Here is a 21,865-nt window from a genome sequence, read left to right as displayed (position 1 = left end):
CTCCACAGCATTTATCATCCTCTGACAGGAAAAGGTGCTCTCATCTGTGAAGTGGAAGACTGAGCCAATGATCCCTGTAGTGGGTTGAATGGTGGCCCCTAAAAGATATGTCCATGTCTTATCCTCCAGAACTTGTGACTTCCCTTATTTGGAAAAAGGGTCTTTGCAGATGTACTTAAGTTAAGGATCTTGAGTTAAGGATCTTAATCATCCTGGATTAGCTGGGTGGACCCTAAATCTAATGACAAGTATCCTTATGAAAGGCAGAAGAGAAGGCATGGACACATAGAAGAGAAAGACACATGAAGGAAGAAGCAGAGACTAGAGTGATACCGGCACCAGCCAAGGAATATCTGGAGCCACCAGAAGCTGGAAAAAGCTAGGAGGGGTTCTCTTCTAGAGCCTTCAGAGACAGCATGGCTCTGCAGAAATCTTGACTTCAGACTCTGACCTTCATAACTGTGAGAGAGTAAGTTTCTGTTGTTTAAGTCACCAGGTTTGTGATCATTTATTATGACAGTCACTGCACAGGAATGCAATGTCTATATATATTATCTCTACGATCATCTTCAGGCTAAACAGCCTGAAGCCTAAATAGTTCAATGGGGAATGCCATTCAACAACACCAATCTTTTAAATGATTCATCAACAGTATTTATGGAAGTAGACACAATTTGGGGAGGGCATTGGGTGCTGTTGGCCACCCGCATGAGCCGTAAAGGGCAAATATGCATAGCAAGTGGTGGTCTCTTGCTGTTCCCAGGATGAAGGGAAGGATACATGGTCATCTGGCCCTAGTGGGGACATGGACACCCACCAGCCTTGCGTACAGATTTAAAAAGGGACACTTTAATTACAGCACGGTTTATACAGAAAAAAAAAAAAAATGAAACCCCTCCCCCAAATTTCTATAAGCAAATAGTTATATAAACCATACACCATTCTTACTTTGGAGATCCTATGCAAGGGCACCTGGGTGGTTCATTTGGTTAAGGGTCCGACTCTTGGTTTTGGCTGAGGTCACCATCTCAGGGTCCTGAGATCGACCCCCGTGTCAGGCTCCACACGGGGTGTGGAGTCTAATTAAGATTCTCTCTCTCCTGGGCACCTGGGTGGCTCAGTTGGTTAAGCATCTGCCTTCGGCTCAGGTCATGATCCCAGGGTCCTGGGACTGAGCCCCATGTGGTCAGGCTCCCTGCTCAGCAAGGGGTCTGCTTCTCCCTCTCCTTCTCCCTCTCCCTCTCTCTCTGTTCATGCGCGCTCTAGCTCTCTCTCTTGCAAAAATAAATAAAATCTTAAAAAAAAGATTCTCTCTCCCTCTCTTTATGTCCCCCCTGCTCTAAAATAAATAGTCTTTGAAAAAAAAATCCTATGCAAAAGTCTGTATTTCTAGTAGATGAGAATAGTATATTAGAATAGCTATCTAGCATATTAGTATAGTATATTAGAACTACATTCTATTTCTAAATGTACCCCCACACGCATGTAAATCCCTTGAAAAAGGCCTGTAAGGACACATGCTCAGCTGGTAACATCCGCCACCCTTGGGAGGGGACTCAGATGGAGCAGAGCTCAAGAGGCATTTTTCCCTTCATCTGCTTGTTTGAATCTTTTTACAATGACTCAAGCCATTTAAGAAGTTCTTTTATTTCAACAACAACCACAAAGATGGAAAGAAATGCGCCCAGCTGAGAGCACGATGTTGTGATGACTTGGGCCTTGTAGCCAGCGCCGGTGAGTGGGGTGGGAGGCGGGGTTTGCTGCTCTCTGACGCTTAGGGCTCATACATTTGGCCGCTATAACAAGTTCTTCTCTGGTTCCTCGTCATTCCGATGGGGACTTGATGGGAAACCTGTGAATGGACAGAGTCCTAGCACCTAGGCTGTCCTTGTAAGCCAGTGGGGCACTTTCCCTTCATCCTCGCTCTTGCTCTCGTAGGCAAGGGTTCCGGTGGGGGGGGGTGCTTTCTGCAGCAGCTAGGAGCCCACGCTTGCAGTCACATTCCTCTACCCTGTTTATGAAGAACAGCCAGTCACAGTCCCAGCCCAGCCCACTCCACTCCTGAGGCTACCCAGGTAGGTTTAGAGTGGAAACATCTCATCCAACCATGCGGCATTGGGCGTGGACCCCGGGGGCTACAGTGGAGGACCACAGAGAGAATGGACGCCACTGGGCATGCGCGGCTCTTGTCTTCTCCCTCCAGTCCACTGGGGCTCTGGGCCCCAGGCACCAAGGTAGCTCTTCACCTCTCCATCAGATGCGGGCCTGAGGGCTCAGGTGGTCCGAGGATCACAGGACACCTGGACCACAGAAAAGCTGCTGGGAAGGCAGAAAAGACTCAGGCTGTCCCTGGGGGAGAATTCTAAAATTGTGCATTGAGTAATATGTTATTATATTTTGGCACAAAGGATAAAATGAGCTGGGAATACGGCAAACGGGCTCCTTAGGGCTCCTTCAGTGAACAGAGAAGTCTCATTTGTAACCAATGTCCGTTGCTGATAAGCCAAATGATACAATAATGAAAAAGATCACATTTTTCCCAGAAAAATCCCCCAACTCTTATCCCCACTCCCTACTTCTGTGCATTGGTACTTTTCTGAGCAAATGTTATATGTCTGGAATAAAAGAATCAGGCCAGAACCATCACAGCCAAGAGGAGTCTAAGGAGAATGACAACTACATGTAATGTGGTATCTTGGACTGGGAAGCTGGGACAGAAGAAGGACATTATGTAAAAACTAAGGAAATCTGAATAAACTATGGACTTCAGTTAATAATAATGTATCAATATCATGGGCGCCTGGGTGGCTCAGATGGTTAAGCGTCTGCCTTCGGCTCAGGTCATGATCCCGGGGTCCTGGGATCGAGTCCCACATCGGGCTCCCCGCTGAGCAGGGAGCCTGCTTCTCCCTCTGACCCTCTCCCCTCTCATGCTGTTTCTCTCTCGCTCGCTCTCTAAAAAAAAATAAATAAAATCTTTAAAAAAAAAAATAATGTATCAATATCAGTTCTTTAATGGTACCAAGTGTATCATATTAATTCAAAATGTTAACAATGAGGGAAACTGGGTATGGGGTTATGGGTTACGGAAAGGGGTTATGGAAACTCTGTATGGTCTTTGCAATTTCTCTGCAAATCTAAATCTATTCTAAATTTTTAATTAAATTTTTATTTAAAAAATCAAGCCTGGCTGCCTGTGTGGCTCAGTCAGTTAAGGGTCTGCCTTTGGCTCAGGTCATAATCTCAGAGTCCTGGGATCGAATCCCGAATCAGGCTCCCTGCTCAGCCGGGAATCTGCTTCTCCCTCTCCCTCTGCCTCTCTTCCCTGCTTGTGTGCTCTTTCTCATAAATAAATAAATAAAATCTTTTTTTTTTTTTTTAAATCACGCCTGGCCTGGTTTAATGGATGCCCACACCAAATGAAGATTGCAGATGGTAGCGGGGGGAGGTGAGTATAATTGGAAATTTAAGGGGTTTATGATGAGTTTATCTGAAGCAAGTTTTGAGTGCTTTGTCCTAAATATTCTTTCTCCGTTGTTGTAGTTGAATCCTATCAACTATGTGAAATATTATTCCCAATTTACAGATGGAGAAACCAAGCTCAGAGAGGTTACATGGTTTCCCACCATCTGCCCCAGTTTGCCCTTTGTCTGCTCCTATAGTCTGGGTGATTTCCCAAATTTGCCACGTCCCTTTGTGTGTCGGTGTCTGCCAAGCACTCAGTCCTTCTTCTCTGCCTGGTAAATGGCCCAGCCTTTTCCATCCTTTTAAAAGTTCCTCAGGTGGGGTGCATGGGTGGCTCAGTGGGTTGGACGTCCGACTCTTGGTTTTGGCTCAGGTCATGATCTCTGGGTCATGGGATCCAGTCTGTTTATCCCTCTCCCTCTGTTCCTCTCCCTGCTACTTCCCCCCTCAAATAAATAAATAAAATCTAAAATAAATAAATAAATAAAACTTTCTCAATTTTCACTTCCTCTGAGAAGTCATCCTTAATGTTCTCATGTAATTAATCATCCCATACTCTGTGGTTCCTTCTGACCTCAACCCCTCCACCCCCTGCCAATGAATTCTTTCCTCGAAATTATCTACCCCTGCACTGGACTGTGAGCAACGTGAAGGCAGGGGCCGTATCTTTTTCATCTTCAAATCTACACTGTCTGGCCCAGTACCTGGCAAATAGTGGCTAGGCAGTCTGCAGCTCTTGAATTGAATGAAGCTAATATGAAAGCATTATTAGTTTGCTCAGGCTGCCATAACAAATTACTAGAGACTGGGGGGGCTCAAACAACAGAAATTTATTTTCTCATAGTTCTGGAGGCTGGAAGCCTGAGAAGGAGGTGTCAGCAGGGTTAGTTTCTTCCAAAGCTTCTCTCTCATGGCTTGCAGGTGGTCATCTTCTGCCTGGGTCCTCGCATGGCCTTCTCTGTGTACACGTCCAAGCTCTAGCCTCCTCCTCCTCTTCTTCTTCTTCTTTTTTTTTAAAGATTTTATTTATTTATTTGCCAGAGAGAGAGAGAGTGCAAGCAGGGAGAGTGTCAGGCAGAGGGAGAAGCAGGCTCCCCTCTGAGTGAGGAGCCCGATGCAGGACTCGATCCCAGGACCCTGGGATCATGACCTGAGCCGAAGGCAGGCGCTTAACCGACTGAGCCACCCAGGCGTCCCTAATCTCCTCTTCTTATCAAGACACTAGTCATATCAAATTAGGGCCATCCCCATGACGTCACTTAACTTCAGTTACCTCTTTGAAGACCCTATCTTCAAATGCAGTTGTAGTCTGAGGTACTGGGGGTTAGGATTTCAATGCAGGGATTTGGACGGGACACACCCAGTCCATAACTAAACCAGAGCAGGCTGTGGGGTTGGAAGGTGTTGGGGAAGGACCTCAAGTGTCCACCATTGAAAAGATGCAGGTGAAACGTGGACAAAGACCTGAACATGGCTCAGCCGGGGTCCCGAGTGCATTGCTGCTATTCCAGGACAAAGGATGAGAGAGGGGCTTGTATTGGGAAAACCATCCGAGGTCGTGAGCTGAAGAAGCTATGGAAGAGGCTTGTTTTTATTTATCACCACTAACAATGGCTTCAGCCAGAAGAGTGATCCTGGAAGGCTTCAGTCTGCACTGTGCTTTCTGGCCTTGACCCCCTGGCTATCGTGCTCACAGTCTCCCTCTCTTGCTCCCCTTTCTCTCGCACTGTTACTTTCGCCTGGTCCGGCCCACACAGCACGCAACATCTTCAAGGCCTCGCGCTCTGGGGCAGGGGGAGGCCCCGGAATGGAATTTCAGACTAAACTTGCATTGGCAAGCTACCTTCTCAAGGGCAAGGAGATGTCTCAGGCAGCAGCTGCAGCCGCCCAGGGAGAGCCAGAAGGCTCTCCTTGCTTGTTGTGCACAGAAGGGGACGGGTCCTGACAAACAGCCCAGTCCGAGGAAGGGCCCGAGAGCCCCCATCCCAAGGGTGCAGTCGTCTAGGACCCCGGGAACGCACGAGGACGTTTGCAGGACCAGGGGAAGCTGGCGACATTTTGCAACTGCTGGTTTTGTGCCATGAACATTGCTACTTTGGAAATAAGGGTTTGTTCTGTCAGGCGGTGCCTATTTACAGAGCACGTGGCAAACACCATCTGGTTGGTGCTTCATAATCTAGATTTGCCTCACAGACATCCCTCCGTTTGGTCTGCACGGTAAAGGGTGGGACAGATTCGACTGTCCATACCCCCATCTTGCGGTTAAAAAAACCCGAGGCTCGGCAAGGTGGAATGACTTGGGCAGGGTTGCTCCGTTGTCGGGGGGTGCGCTTGCAGCTGGGAACAAGCCCTTTGGCTGCCGAGGTGGTGCTCTCTGCCCGATCCCCTCCACAACCCTGATAGGACAGTCTGCCGCTTTTCATTTCTCAGGTGAAGCTGATGCCTGGGGATCACGTGGGTGCTCAGGATCATGCAGGCGGTTGGTGGCGGAGTTGGCTTAAACAGACTCTCCTGACTTCAGATCTCGGGCACTTTTTCCTCCATCACACCACCATACCCAGGTGGGACCCAGTCGGTTTGGGACCAAGCGCTGCCCTCAGTGTGGTTACTGTGCGTGTGGCAGCTTGAGATGGATGGTGACTGGCAGGATGGGGAGTGCGGGTGGGAGGGTACACACTGACCAGGGGACTAGCCCATCCAGCCCCTGCCCCAGCTGCCACGTCTCCTCAATGAGCCAGGGACTGTGCCGGCAGCAGCTCTTGGGCCCACAGACATAGGAGCACCTTGCCTTTCCCCAACACCTGCTGCAGGGGGTGACCACTCCGGGGAAGAGGCATAGGTCATGGGAAAACAGAACATGGGCTCGGGAGTCAGACGGGTCCAAGTCCAAAGTCTGATGCTGCCACAGATGAGCTGCTTCACCTTGAGGGCAGTAGTTAATATCTCTCCGAGCCTCAGTTTTCACCCCTGTAAAATGAAGGCAATGATGCCTACTTTGTAGGTCTGCTTTGGGGATGAGAATGGGATCATGGATATATCAATTATCCGGCACTACACCTGCTGTGTAGTCGAAGCTTAGCAAATGGCAACTGATAATACGTTGATTAGCATGGTGGGGGCCGAGCCCCTGATGTACAGTCCTGAGAAAATGTGCTGGTGCCTGTGGCCCAGAATGACCTCTCGGCTTGATGTGTGTGACTCTCTGCACACCCGTCCTCCCCTCTTGCTGACCAAGGCCCAAAGGCTGTGCGAGCCCTGGTTACGAGCTGTGGGACCTGGGGCGAGTTACTCACTTCTCCGTCTCCTTCCTCTTGTCTGCAAGATGGGAATGATGAAAGTATCTGCCCCACAGAGTTGTGGGAATCGAATGAGGCCATGCATGTAGGGACTTGACACAGAGCAAGCTTCCTATATACATGTGAACCATCATGATCCTCATTATTGCTAATTCAGTAGTCTGTCCCGGTGTCACGCCCAGAGGACTGGGGGCCTCGTGTCGGTTTGGCTGGGAGGGTGCCGTCATTGATCGGTGATGTGTGCTAAAGTGTGTGAGGAGCATGAAATCCCTGAGTTTTCCTTTCCTGACGGAGGTGATCTGCAAGATCCTGTTCGTCTAAAATGTGGCTCTTCCCTACATTGGGTCTCAGTTGTCTTCTCTATCAGTGAGGGAGTTGAGCTGGCTGACATCTGAATTCCTTTTTGGTTCCATCATTGTAGGACCCCAGTGACTCTGTGCTTTGGCTGAGCCAAACATTACCCCAAATGCTCCTCTACAAAAAGTTGGCCACAGCCAGGAACAGGAAGGAAACCGCTCCTGCCTGGCTCCTGCCTCTCGGGGTCCTCTGGGAAGCAGCTCCACGACTCAGGAGGCAGTTCCTGATTGTCAGCAGGACCCCCTTCCAGTCTGCACACACAAGCCTGGAGGGAGCCATTACCCCGGGTCCGGGGTCCCAGCCCAGTGGTGAGCAGCAGGTGAGACTCCTAGCCGTGCTTTCCACCTCAGAGGTGGCAAGAGTCCGGTGGAACTTTGTTGGTATCAGGGCGGGCTGTTGAGTCTACCGGTGTGTCCGTGAAACACGGTGCTCAGAGCTGTTCAGGCCTAAGGAGCCATGGACGTTGACTGCCAAAAGGCCTGTGAACAGGCCTTCGTCATCTTCCCAGAGGAGAGAAACATGGAAAACGAAGCGTGGTCTAGAGAGGAGAATTCACATCTGCTGAGCTTCCACTCTGTCGGCACTATGTGGTTTCTCATAATACAACGAGGAAGAAGACAAGGAGTCTACTGTCTAGGAGACAGACAAGTTGCTTATTTTTTAGAATTTTTTTTTTCATGTCTGTTTCCTCCAACTCGAATATTTGCTGCAGGAGAGAGGCAACTTCCTGCATCCTGTTCACCAAAGTACTCCCTGGACCTGGCAGTGAGCTTTGCACGTGGCAGGCATACAATAGATATTGATGAACTTAATGGAACAATGACAATATTACAGAGTAAGAATGAAAGTGTGATCAAGGTTCTGGGAGAATAGTGGAGAAGGTAAAAGCCAGAGAGGAGACAATTGTGGGTTTTGAAGGATGAATAGGAGATCATCAGGGAGTAAAGGTAACAACAAAGGTTTTTTTTTTCTTTTCAGTTAGATTTTATGATAAACTTTCTATTGATGATACTTATGAGACCCTTGAAGTTATGATAGGAGGTAAAGGTGTGAGCCATAGAGAAATTAGAACAACCAGGGAAGGGATATTAATAGCATGCCTTGGATGTGCTCAGTGCTATGCTAGACACTTAATGCATGATATCTTACTTATTCCTTCTAACCCTCCCATGAGATGGGCATTTGACAAATGGGAGCGCAGGCTCGGAGGGCTTTAGTAGCTTGCTAAATGGTTGAGGGAACCAGAGCTCTGAGTGACTAGATGACATATGCAAGGTCTCAGAGCTCACTAGGGCTGGAGGCTGGATTAGACCTAGGGCTTTGCACCTCCAAAACTCTTGCTCTTTCCTGGGAAGGCGGGACCTCCTTCAAGGCAGAGGACCTGGTCATCTTAACCGTGAACTGAATATATTATATGCCCTTCCAGAATTAGAGCTTTGTCTTAAAGCTCTAGGGCCCCAAGGCCAGATCTGGAAAATGAACTCTAAGACATTTTCAATTAAAAACAATGTGAGCCTGTGGCCTTTCTGCTGTGATTTCTCCCAGTCCTCTCCTTGCCCCCCAACCCCACTGTCCTCTCACCAGCGCAAGGGCTCAGAAACACTCAGAAGCTCCAAGAGGAGGCTGGAGAAGCTCCATCCATCAAGACTTTGCAAGGCCCCAGGGCAGGTTTGCGGGGCAGGAGAGAGGGTCAGGGGGAACCTAGTTGTTCCAGAAGGGAATCACAGCCTGGAGGTCCCTAGCCCCATTTCCCTGGAGGGGAGGGCCCAAAGTGTGGGGGTGGAAATGGAGAGAGGGGCCGAGAAGGAGGGAAGATAAGCTGGTGGTCATTTGTCTTTTTAATTGGCTCAAATGCTGGGAGGAGAGCTGCGTTGTTATCCTGGCTCTGGGGCTGGACCGGGTCCAAGCGCCAGGCTTTGGACCGGCGCAGTGGGGAGCTGCAGAGGGAGGCCCCGATCTGCCCTTCACCCGGGATGGGCCCCTCAGGAGGACGGCTCAGGAGACAGGGTGGGAGGCAGCAACACGTGGTCAGAGGCAGCTTTTGCTTCTCCGGCATTTCAGAAATTTAAAACAGTAATTCAGGGACTGAAATAGACGTATTTTAAAGAATCCGTGGCATCTGAAGGCCCCTCCTAATTCATTCCTCGGCCTGTGGATGGAGCCTGTCAACCAGCGAGCTAGGCCTAGAGGTGTCTCCAGGGAGAGAGAGTTTGGGAGCGGCTTGGAACTTAGAGCTTTCTGCCCCTACCACTGTGACACTGTTAGAGTACCCAGAATAATAATAGTACTCCCTCATCTTTGCCAGCTGACTTACCCTTGCCGTGCCCTGCTACATTTATTACCCCATCCACGTCTCTGCCACAGTCTGGTGAGAAATGCAGGACAGGTACAGCTGTCTTGTGTCCTTGTGTTATGGTTGAGGGGACCAGAGCTCCGAGTGACTAGGTGACATATGCAAGGACACCCAGCATTGCAGTTGGGACTCAAATACAGGTCTTGTAATTCTGCACCTGTGGGCTGGTTCCTCAAGGCTGCCCCCCCCCGCCCCCCCCCCCCATCCAGAGGAGCTACATAGGTGGATGCCTGGTGTGTTGTGGTGGTTGGTACAGCTTCTAGGGACAGATGGCTCAGTTCAAGTCTCCACTCGGAGCACATCTCAGCCTGCCAGGCATTGTGGCAGAAGGAAGGATGCCACCTCCCTGCCCCCCCACCCCGCCCGGTGCAAGGAGGGAAGGGTTTCCAGGAGCATGATGGGTCCAGAGAGGGAGGGACAGGGACAGGGAGAGGAGGGGGAAGATGATGTGGTTCTAGTTAGGATCAGGGTATTCAGAGAGCCAAGAAAGCAGATTTAGCTGGGCCTGAGTGGGTGTTTGTGGGCAAGGGCCCTCAGGAAGGTGAAGCCTGCCCGTGATACTGGGTTCTTCAAGATCTTCCTTCAAGGGCACTCCACTCCGTCTCTGGCTAATGCATAGATCCATTGCCTCAATACATTTAGGCCCAAAGCACCAAATTCAAATCTCTGAATCCAAAGCAAAGAAGACACTTTTACTTTCACAAGGCTTCCCACACCCTTGTCAAAAGGTAGCTGAGCTTCAGAATTCTCCAGCTGGTGAGCGGGCAGCTTCTGGCCGGCTGGGAGGCCCTGTGCCTTCACCCTCCGATGCCGGGCTTGGCTGGTTTGCTGTGACCTGAACAAAACTCCTCCTGACTTCTGTTCCCTTACTGGTCAGCTGGTTTCCTGCTCCTGTTCCTCACCCTCCAGAGCACTGGGCCAGGGGAAAGTGGGGGGCGGGGGGCAGCTGTCATCTCAGGAGGGGGGAGAGTATGACCCAAGGGAGCGGCCTGGCTCAAGAGAGGGGCAGTGAATGCCTTCTGCTCCCGGGCTTCCAGAGGCTGGAAGAAGAGGGAGTGAGATGTGGAAGGAAGCGGGTGGTGGGATGGTGCACCCCCGCCTCTTGTTGCCCACGCGGCTCTTAGAGGGGCTGGCGAGTTAGGCAGGGACGGGATAAAGGCCTTTGCTCTGCTCTGGTGTGGCCGCGGGAGGGACCGCCTCTCGGGGTGACTGACCGAGGAGCCAGTGTGCGGAAGGCACGGCACAGAAAAGCCTCTGGCAGGAACGCTTAGCTGTGGAGAAGCTCTGGGTCAGTCCTGTGTGCTCTGGAAGGGACCCAGATGAGGGGGCTAGCTGAGAGCCCTGCGGGGTGGGTGAGCCTCCGTGGAGGTGACCAGGCTGAGGGAGTCAGACTCCCAGCCAGGGCAGAGGTGGGGCCCCAGCAAGCCTGGCCAAGCCCAAGAAGGGATCATCCATGTGTCAGCCCCAGATCAGCTCTCCAGTCTGGGACAGGACCTGACCAGTGCAGACCCAGGTGGAGACAGAGAACCTAGAGGATTCCAGCCCCCACTGCAGGTTTCAAGGACCCAGGGCTCTCTCCCAGACACGACGGTCAAGACACCTCCTTGTCCCCCCCACCCCCCTACTCTTCCTCTCTCTACCTGGCCCTCTCTAGGAGCCGACCTGCTTGGACTTCGGCTGCCTCCGTGCCCTCAGGCTTCTGCTGGGTTTGGGTTACGAGGGAAAGTTGCCCCTGTCAGGCAAAGTTGTTTGAGAGTTCAATACCAGTACAAGGGCAAGATGGGTGCTGAGCGGACTGAATTTCTGTCCTGTCTTCTTTACCCTCAGATCCATGCCTTTGCTCCCTCTGAACAGGCCTACCCGGTTCCCATCTCCTCTGGATCTTTCTGGTGCCTGGGCTTTAGGAACACAGCCTCCTCCTCGTGCCCCTAGGCCCAGGGTGGCGTCTTCCTGCACTGCCCACTCCAGGGGGGGGTCACCTCCCTGCCCTTGGTCAGGCTTGGCAGCAATGGCATCATCTGAGGAACCGATTCCTCAGTTTAAAACTCCCATGCCTTTAAGTCTCAGAACGGATTTCTTTTTCCAGGTTGGACCCTAACTGACGCATCTCCCGAGGGCAGTTAACGTGACCCCATTTTACAGATGACATTAACCGAAACTGAGGCGTCGAGTGACTTGATGGAAGTCACCCAACCAGCTGTGGACAAATTGGGATTTGGACCTGGATCTGGCGAGTCTGCAGCCCAAGTCCTTGTCCTCACCGCCACCTGCCCAGGCTCCTGTGGTTTCTAAATCACTCTAATGGAGGCCGTTCCCCTTGCTCCTCATCGCCCCTTTATGGGAGAGAATGGCACACTCCACCGAGAACAAGGCTGAGGCTTAGACACTTGGGATGACTCTCCCTAGACAAACGATTGTACCGAGGAATTCAAACTCTGCTTCCGGGTCATGAACGGAGAGACCCCGCATGTCTTCTCTCCGCCTCCTGAATGCTGTCCCCACCAGCCTTCAATCTCCAAAGAAGACTAACTTTTAAAAGAAATTGTGTTTTTTTTTTCTTTTTAAGATTTATTTCTTTATTTATCTGACAGAGAGAGACACAGCGAGAGAGGGAACACAAGCAGAGGGAGTGGGTGAGGGAGAAACAGGCTTCCCCCCGAGCAGGGAGCCCAATGCGGGGCGATCCCAGGACCCTGAGATCATGACCTGAGCTGAAGGCAGACACTTAACGCCTGAGCCACCCAGGCGCCCCTAAAAGAAATTGTGGCAAAACATACACAACATAAAATTTACCGTCTCGTCTCCTCTTGAGTGTACAATTCAGTGGCAGTAAGTACACCCACAATGTTGTACACCCATCACCACCATCCGTCTCCCGAACGATCCCATCGTCCTGAACTGAAACTCTGCACCCATTAAACGCTCACTCCCCTGTCTGCCCCTCAGCCCCTGGCGACCCCCGTCCCACTTCCTGTCCCTATGAATTCGATTACTAGGAGGGAATCATGAAGTATTTGTTCTTTGGTGCCTGCCTTCTTTTACTTCGCCAATGGCCTCAAAGTTCATCCATGTTGTAGTGCGAGTCAGAATTCCCCTCCTTTTGAAGGCTGAATAATATTCCGTTGCATGGATAGACCACATTTTATTTATCTATTCACCTATCCATGGTAACTTGGGTTGTTTTCACTTTCCCAGATCTACCTACTTTTCAAGGCCCAGCTCAGATATCACCTCCTCTACGAACCCCGCACTACACATAGTTGCTGAATGTGTCCACGACTAGAGGATGAGAACTGCCCAGGAACTTGCACTGGGGAGACAGGATCTCGCCCACCCAGCATCCCCAGGTGGCCTAAAATGGGATAGACAGCAGAGGTCTGCATGTTGCTCAAAGCTTCTGCCAAACTGGGGCTTGGTATTGTATTCCTGCCACTGAACATCATTTGTTGGAAGTAACTAAACAAATCAGAATGGCCTTTTCTCCCAAGAAGGAAATGTCTGTCTCCAGTCCAAGTCAGATACTCTACTGGGTTGGAAGCTACTGGAGGGTGGGACTGGCCCTCTTGCCCCCACATGGGTCCCCAGCTCAGCACTCAGAGCCTGAGGGAGTGAGGAAGACTGGGCTTGCCTCCCCTGCTTGCTTCTGGTGGTTGCAGGTGGGAAAATGGTAAAACTGGCTTATTCTTTAGCAGGTGTCCATAATTCATTACCTCAGACCCCCTCCATCCAATCCTGAATGAGGCAGCAGGAGTTGAGGCCCTGGGAATGAGGCACCAACATAGAAAAGAAGAGGAAAAAGGCAGAGCAAAGAAAGAAAAAGGGGGTAAGAACAGATGCTAAAAGCATCTGGAACTGTGAGATACTTTCTGAAATTTAGGAGGATTTGTCTAGACGCTTAATAATTTTTTGTTTGTTCTTATAAAATAAATACAAGAAATTACTTTGGCTTTAGAAGACACATCACCAACCCCCTTCCTATGTAGAGACTCCTGAACTTTCTCTCTTCTCACCCGCCAGAGCGAATCGAAGAAAACGGAGCGCCACAGTGCTGGGAGCTGGGAAGGTGGAGGTCCCCAGGGAGTTCGTGCAGGCTGTCGGCCACATGGGAGCATTGTGCAGTCTTCCAGCAGGTGGCGGTAATGAGTCTGGGAGAAAGACGCCATTTTCTAACTCACACACAAGCCCTGTATGGGTTGGCGGGTGGCCTGGGGTTGGGTGAAGGGCAGGACTTAAACATTACCTGATTTAACTTTGCTATTTGACAGATGTGGAGTATGACCTGCCAGTGAGTTAGAGACTACTCCACACAGGATCGGTGGAGGTAGGTCACACTCTTTCTACTCAGCCCCGGAGATAAGGAGGAAGACCAGGGAGTAGATGGTAAGGGAAAGCAAATTTTGGTCCAACACAGGAAGAGCTTTACAATAATCAAAGGTGTCAACGACTGTGGTAATGAGGTACCCATCACCAGAAATATTCGAGCTTAAGCAGATGATTCTTTCTTAATGATATTGTAGAAGATCCTCAAACTTTAGATGAGGTTGGGTCAGATGGTCCTTCAGGATCCCTTCCAACCCAGCTTCTCAAGTTATTTCACTAAGAGGAAAATGATGGCAAAGCCTTGAATTTATTGAGGAAAGGAAGATGCCTTACTTGTCATTGACTCACTGTCCCTAGAACATATAGGCACATATGATAAATATGTCGGTAGATACGGTAGCCTTATTCAACAAATGAGGGCCAGAGAATCGGGTTCGGAGCTGTTTCTTGCTCAGCTGAGCAACTTGTGAGGCCCTCAGTCACCTGGCTGGTGGTTAATGAGCCCCTTCCCTTCTCCCCCTTCCCCCTTCCCACCTCCCTGCTGCTTATGTCCTCCCCGTCTCTCTGCTGCTTAGTTACCCTTTCTCCGTTGCCATCTTGAAACTTTGGGTGTGCATTCAAAGAACCCCCACTCCCAAACACTGGCCGGCAGCATCCACGGGAGATAAGATGATCAGGGCAACAGTCCCCAAAACTCTTTTTTGCTCTTCCTTTCTCTCTCAGGAGATGGGGTAAAGCAGGAGTGACACTGAGGCTTCATAACGGTCTGGAGAGTTGGCCTGAATCCAGCCGAGGACTCCAAGTGTCCTAAAAATACCAGTCCCCAGCCCCGTGTCCTATCCCAGCCCCCACGTCCAGAAATCCTGACAGTAACCATATGCGAGCACCGAGTCAGTCAAAGCAACCTTGGCAAATGTCAGCCACAGTTGCCTGTAATCTTCAGGGAGGTAAGGCGGTGCCAGAAGTGATCGGTTTCTTTATCCACATCACCCAGATATAAACAATATCGGGGAATCATGACAGGGAGATCCTTCTAGGCCAGTCTCCCTACGCCATTTCTCCCTGAGTGAAGTTACCCTCTAACTCTGGGCCCTAATGGCCCCCGGGGATTGCGGCTTATTACTCTTATCTGCCGGAGGCCAAAGCACCTCAGTGAAAGACATTTTTGGTGCCCTGTTCTGGATGTCTCAGTAATCCTCTCATTTATGTATGCAGACAAGGAGATCAAAGCCCCCCCGGGGATGCATAAAACATGTCAGGGCTGGGAGCTGTACATCCATTAAAGCTGACAAATGCTTTGTCCAGCCGATGGGCAGCCAGAAGGCCACCCTGCGGGACAGGAGCACCACAAGGAGTACAGTGGAGGACGGCAGCCTGCAGGGGTGGGACAGGGGCCGGGAGACGGGGGGGATGGTGCGGAGAGGAGGACCAGAGCCTGGCCGTGCCAGGGTGCGCATGGGGGCCCAGACCCCCCCAAACTTCATGGGCACCCCCAATCTTCCAAGCAGCCTTATGAAAAGCGCTGTGTGGAAAAGCCCAGAGACCCTTCTATGTGGACCTTCCAGAATCAATGGCATGGAATAGGAATGGGGAATCCTGAAAGAAGGGAGGGTAGAGAAAAGAAACAAGAAAGAAAAGACAAGAAAAAAACCCAAACCTTAATGTCATCGATACTGTCTTTTACAAATCACAAGAGCGTGTGGTTCCCCCGCGGTCCCGTAAGTCACTGTCGGAGCTGCGGTCTTGTACCCTGGCTTTTCTGCAGCGGGGCAAGGGTGTGCTCTCTGCAGCCCCGCTGAGAAGAGCCTTCCGGCAGTTTCCGCTCAAGTGAAATTCGTCAGTTTGCTTTGGCTTTCTGGGAGGTCACTCTACAAAGAACAGAGTGTCCCTGCGGGGGCTTGTGGCTCTTCTGGCCTTCGGGAGAACACAGGCCACGGTTCAGCCCCAAATAAGGAGAGGTCTTAGGTGAGAATGTGCTTCCATGCATGCGTGTGTGTGCGCGCGCATGCACTCATGCATACGTGCATGTGTGTGTGCGCGCACGTGCATGTGTGCATATGCGTGTGTGGATGTGCGTGCATACGTGTATGCGTGTGTGCACGCATGTGTGTGTGTGTGTGAGAGAGACAGACACAGGCAGGGACAGACAGGCAGAGATTGGCATCCAGGAGCCAGAGCCGCTCCTATTCTCCCAGGACCAGGAGCACGGAAGGCGTCATTCGTAGGTTTATGAACCTGCAGTTGGAGCTGCGGAGCTCTGCCGGTGCCTGCAAATGTTCTTCTGGTTTCGTAACTCGTGTGCAATCTAGGGGAGCCTCATGGTAACTGCCCGGTCTCTTCTGGCTAAGCAGCCCTGGCTTCAGGCTGCAGGTCTTACGTGGAAGTCCCACCTGTGGACCTGTCAGGGACACCTTGCCTTTAGTTGGGAAGGTGCTCTGCCCAGGGTGTGAAGACAGCACAGTCGCTAGGAGTCACTGGTTTTCACAGTGCTCTGGCTTTGCCCTCGGCCCTGGGCTTCCTCTGTCCGGGACAGGTCTCCTGGTAGTATTCCTAGGAAGACAAATGCAATCAGGGAGTTCTCTGCCTTCTCCACGTGAAGCAGGTGGGATCTGCCGTCCCCACCGTGCCTCCATCTGTCCCCGTAGACCATGCCTCAATCTTAAAGCTAAAGAAGTGATAACACAGGCAGCCGCTGCTTATGGATGGCTTCATCTGGAAATTGTAACACATGTCCCTGTAAAAACACAGTAATACTTCTAATCCTCCCAAACCCCCAAATCTATTAAACCCAGTGCCTAAAATGTCATAGATTTGTAATGAAAAGTAAATGCTATTGCAAACGCATAACTTAAAGGAACAAAATGACAAATGTGATAAAGCAGTCTTTTCCTTCCTCAAATGCTAGTTCCTAAGGAGAGATGGATTTAATCAGAGGTGGATAGATAGATGGAGACTTTTGCACTCATCCAAGGGGGCTCCTGAGCACCAATTAGTGCTGTCTTCTGAAGATGGATGACATCGTTCTGTTTTATAAAATTGTCCTTAGCTTCAAACCTCATACATTTTCCTTCCATTAATACAGACCCTTTGCTGTCTTTTCTCAATTATGATTGTGGTCATTTAAGAAAATCTCCTTCTGTCCCAAAACAAAATGCAGAAAAGAACAAGAGAAAACAAGATCAGAAACGGGGGAGGAAGCTTTCCTCTGAGATGACTGGGTAAGCGCTCAGGCTGAGATGCAGGAGTTAGGAGAGGACAGAGGACGTGTGTAAATGTGCGTGAGTGTCTGATCTGGAGTGCGCTGAGCTTTGGATGGAGACCCAAAGAATGTTGCAAAGAGGTGAGGGCATAGTGTACATACTTCCTTCAAAAGAAAGACAGGAGGGAGGCCTGGGTGGCTCAGTCAGTTAAGTGTCTGCCTTCAGCTCAGGTCGCGATCCCAGGTTGTTGGGATCAAGGCCCGCATCAGGCTCCTTGCTCAGTGGGGAGCCTGCTTCTCCTTCTGCCTGCAGCTTCCCATGCTTGTTTTCTCTCTCTCTCTCTCTCTGACAAATCAATAAAATAAAAAAAAATTTTAAAAAAAAGAGAGAGAGAAACAGGAGATGGCAGGCCGGAGAGCTGGGTCTCCCAGTTTATATTGTCAGTCACCAGATGGCAGCATAGACCAGAACAGTTTTGTTGCTTTCTCATCAACCTGTGGAGGCCAAGGCGCCAATCCGGTCAGGACCTCCCTGGTCTCCAGCATTCATGAATCTCCTGCACCTCACAGCAAAGGCCACCTAATCACCCCCTGCACCCCAAACTTCAAAACCAATATTGATCTTAGTTGCCAGAGTTTTAAGGAGCTCTGGTTTCCATGCTTATCTGCTGATGTTATTATGGTATCACCAAAGCTTTTAATTTTTGTCCTTGACATGAAGTTCACACTTGTACCCCAGATCCCACTACCCTTTCTTACCTCTTCACCACTACTTCCTCTTTTTAAAAAAGGTTCCCTAGGTTACTGTTGCATCTCCATGTCATCTCTCCTCCCTACCCTCAGGGTTGGAGTCTTGTCCCCCACTCTCATGCCACAGACCTCACACCCGGTGCCAGAACTTTCCAATCATCGCGGCCTATGTAGAGAATGGTATCCATTGTGGGCCTGTTGACTTCTCTGATAAAAACTGCTTGCCTGGATGCTGCCTTTGCCCGAGATGGTGGGTCTTGTCTGAAGTCCCTCCCATCCCCTGTGCTGGGATTGTCTCTTCAGCACCTGCTCTTCCTGATTTGTCCCCGTGCAGATAAACATCTTGTGCTGGCAAGACCATGAGGCATGACAATCACATGCTTAGAACCTCGTTGGTGTTGCATTGCCTTTAGGATGAAGCCCACACTCCTTAAGATGGTAGATTCTACGATCTTTCCCCACCTTCTCCTCCAGCTATCCCTCTCCCCATTCCTTTGTGCACACCCTTTTCTCTAGTCATACAGAAACTCCTTTCTGTCTCCGGGGTAGGTTCTTTTTGCTTGTGTTTCTGAGTCCCTCAAAAGCGTTTCTTTCTTTCTAGAACATTCTTCTCCCCATATGAATCTGGCTAGTTCCTCCACGGCAAGCCTTCCCTAATTGCCTACTTGGGGTAGGTGCCCTCCTGTGTGTCTCCAGCACCCTATGCTTTCTTTATTCCAACTCCTATTGAATTGTTTTGGGGACTTACACAGCCCCTGCTGAGCCAGCTGCCCATAACATCTCCTACGCAGTGTGAGTTTCCCGTGGACAGGGACTGCATCTCCTGGTGCCTGGACAGCAGAGTCCAGCTTTATGAATGGACATCAACTGTTTCATGAATCAAGGTGTGTGTCAAGGATATCTGAATGACATACTTCAGCATTTTCCTAAGTATATTCCATGAAATTCTGTTTCCATAGAATGATAGATACTGATGGACAGGGGCTTTTGTAGAAAATTAGTTTGGAGAAATGCTATATGGCAAGGTGAAACAGACTTCTCTATTGAAGTATTTTTCACATTTTTTAATGTGAATAATATTATATATTATTATATATAATATAATTATATATAATATAATATAATTATTATATATAATAATTTAATGTAATAATATGTATTACTCTCTCAAGAAGTCTCTGATTCTATAGGACTGTAGAGCACATCATTTGGGAATATCTGATATAATTCCTGTATCAATTCTCACATGAAACGTACTAACTGGAAGATAGCGGTGTGATTACTTTTGTGGGAATAAATCACCTGGCCATAGTGACATACATTCTGCCGATATGTTTAATTAACCATGTATCCACTACACATACTGTCTTCTTATAATACCAGTTATTCATAATCTTTAAGATCTATGGAGAACAGATTAAACTTCAAATAAGGCAACAGAATATTAGGAGATCAGGCCATCTCAGCATTTGCTTATAATTTCAACCAAACCATTCCCTCAGTCAGGGACCCTCTTCCTTCTTGTTGCCAGATAGAATTCATTTGCTTAATTTGTGAATTTTGACATTATTTGTTCATATTTTCCCATGGTGCCCTTTTGCTGCACAATTATTTCTCTGGGTTTTCAATAAGTCTTAGCAGTCACTAATTGGCCTCCCTTTGACTCCTGGAAACACACACGCTCATCAGAGAGAGGCTCCAAAATGGCAGCTCACACAGCCTGGGCTCTTCAGGGCCATCTTCATTTGGCCTCACAGACTCTGAGAATTCCATGACTTGGAAAGGGCACACGATCCATCTCCAGCCTCAGGGGAGACCTCGTCAATCCTCCTAATGGTTTGTCTGGGCTGATAGTACTTAAAAGGTAGCTGAGTCCTATTCTTACCCATTCTCCTCCCTTAGCCGAGCGTGGCACTCCCCACCTGTTTCTCCCAGCTGCTTCTCACATCTCTCAGGGGAGAAGAATTGGGTGGGTGGGTGTGGGAGGTTTAAATCAGAGCAGACTAAAATGTGGAAGAATGCCCCATCAATCAAAGAGCGTTGAAAACATGACCCTGGGGATTAGTGAGATCTCTTCCTTGGCGGCCTTCAAGAACATAGACGTTGATTGCCTGAAACGTTTCTTCCGAGAGGAAGGAGCGTGAACAAATGACTTCCGGTGGTCCCTTCCACATGGGCCATCAAAACCAAGGCGGCTGACCGCGGCTCTCTGACGAGGATGGGGAAGAGAAGATGGTGGGTGGAGTGGGAGGTAGGAATGAGGGCACACAGGGTTTCCACTATGGCATTCATTCATTCATTCATTCACTCATTCACTATTCGCTGAGGGCCATCATATGCCCAGTGAGCAATGTGGCTGGCTCACTCCAAACATCTGGAAAGCTGTTCCAAATTCTGAAACAAAGAGAACTCGTCCAACAAAACTTTTTAGGGCTACTACTTACCAAGTAAGGTGCCAACTTTGATTTTCTTTAGTTTTTTTTTTTTTGGTGGCAAAACATACATAATGTAAAATTTTCCCTTTTAACCATTGTTAAGTGCACAGTTCGGTGGCATTAACGTTGCTGTACAACTGTCCATCTCCAGGACGCTTCACCATCCCAAACCGAAACTCTGTCCCCATTAAATAATAACTCCCTGTCCACCCCCCTCCCCAGCCCCTGGAAATCACCGTGTACTTTCTGTCTCTGTGAATTTGACTATTTACAGGTGGAATTATATATTTTCTGTCCTTTTGTGACTCACTTCTTTCACTTAGCATAATGTTAGGATGTCATGCATCAAAGGTTCAGGCTTATGCCAGCACAACTGAAAGATGAGAAATAGAAGGCAAGAGACTCCAAGGCAGATTCTGAGCTCCTCTGAAGTAGGTCTTGCAAGTTCAGGGGAACAGGTGGCCTAAGGAAGGAAACAGGAAGTAGGACATGAAATTAGCTTGAGGCTCCCCATCTTCCCTCAAGGTGGGTGAAGCCAGATGAGCACAATAAAGAATAGGAGCCCATGGGCAGGTGCAAGACCACCCTTAGAGACCACTGAAGATCAGGTCTCACCTGGTTCCAACATTCTTATGTACTACAGTCTGCAAACCTGCTAGACTAGCCATTGTGAGCACTGGAAATTCAGTCCTGATTCTTAGTTGGGGATTTTCCAGACCTCTTATTTTCCCTTCCTAGTGTCTCTTGCCACCTCTTTGCTGCTTACTCTAAGACATGTGCAGAGGAAAATACATGAGAGGAAATGTAAATCGTTTCACAGGGATTCTTATGAACAGTTCTGACCAAGGTGAAGAGATTGAAATCAAGGATATTGAATTAAGCACCCGAAGCTTTTGGTTTATTAATCAATCACTAGGCAATTATTTCCTGACTCTCCACCTTCTCAAACAGGAGGAATCTGGGTCAAAGAGCCTGGGATCCTGGGTCTGGTAGAGGGGAAGTTCTGAGGCAGGGGACAGGGCCAAGGCAGCATGAAGAAGCCTGGGAAAGCAAGCTAGGTGATGGGGAGAGAGGAGAAGACAAACCTGGAGAAAGTCCTTGAGCCACCAGGACCCAGAACAAACATGGTGGAGGGAAACAGGCGTAAAGAGCTTCGAATGCATTCATTGAACAAGTATTTGCTGAGAACTTACTATATGCCAAGCCCTGTTCTAGGGAACAAAACCAGCTGCTCTCATGGAGCCTCCATTCAGGTAGTTTGCGAATGTCTAGAAAATGTGTAACGATTTCTAGAAGCCAAGGTGGGTTCCCTCAGACCTAATGGGTCAGAATCTTTATTCCTCCCTCCTCTTTCTTCTCTTTCATTAACTGTAAGCTAATTAATTGTGGGGTTGTTAAGTAGGTGGAGAAGGGGAAGGTTTTAGATCTTGATTTCCTCCTCGCCATCATTGATTTCACGTGGGAATGGGAGGGAGAGGCTAGAATCGAGGAGACACTGTCCTTGGGGGAGATGCTCAGTGGGGGCTGTAAGGTTGAACCTCTTTGTCGCCGCCATGACTCTGAGCTGGGTCATGTGGGGCCCGGCTGACACCAGAGCTCAGAAGTCGACAGGATCGTTCAGCAGAAAACTGAAGCAACCTTACTCCGAAAGACTGACTGCTCAATGTTGGTGGTTTAAAAGGAAACAGGG

The sequence above is a fragment of the Neomonachus schauinslandi genome, chromosome 2 (assembly GCF_002201575.2).
Source record: "Neomonachus schauinslandi chromosome 2, ASM220157v2, whole genome shotgun sequence".
In the NCBI taxonomy this organism is placed as follows: domain Eukaryota; kingdom Metazoa; phylum Chordata; class Mammalia; order Carnivora; family Phocidae; genus Neomonachus; species Neomonachus schauinslandi.
The sequence above is the reverse complement of the archived record's forward strand: the minus strand, read 5'-3'. Positions refer to the sequence as shown.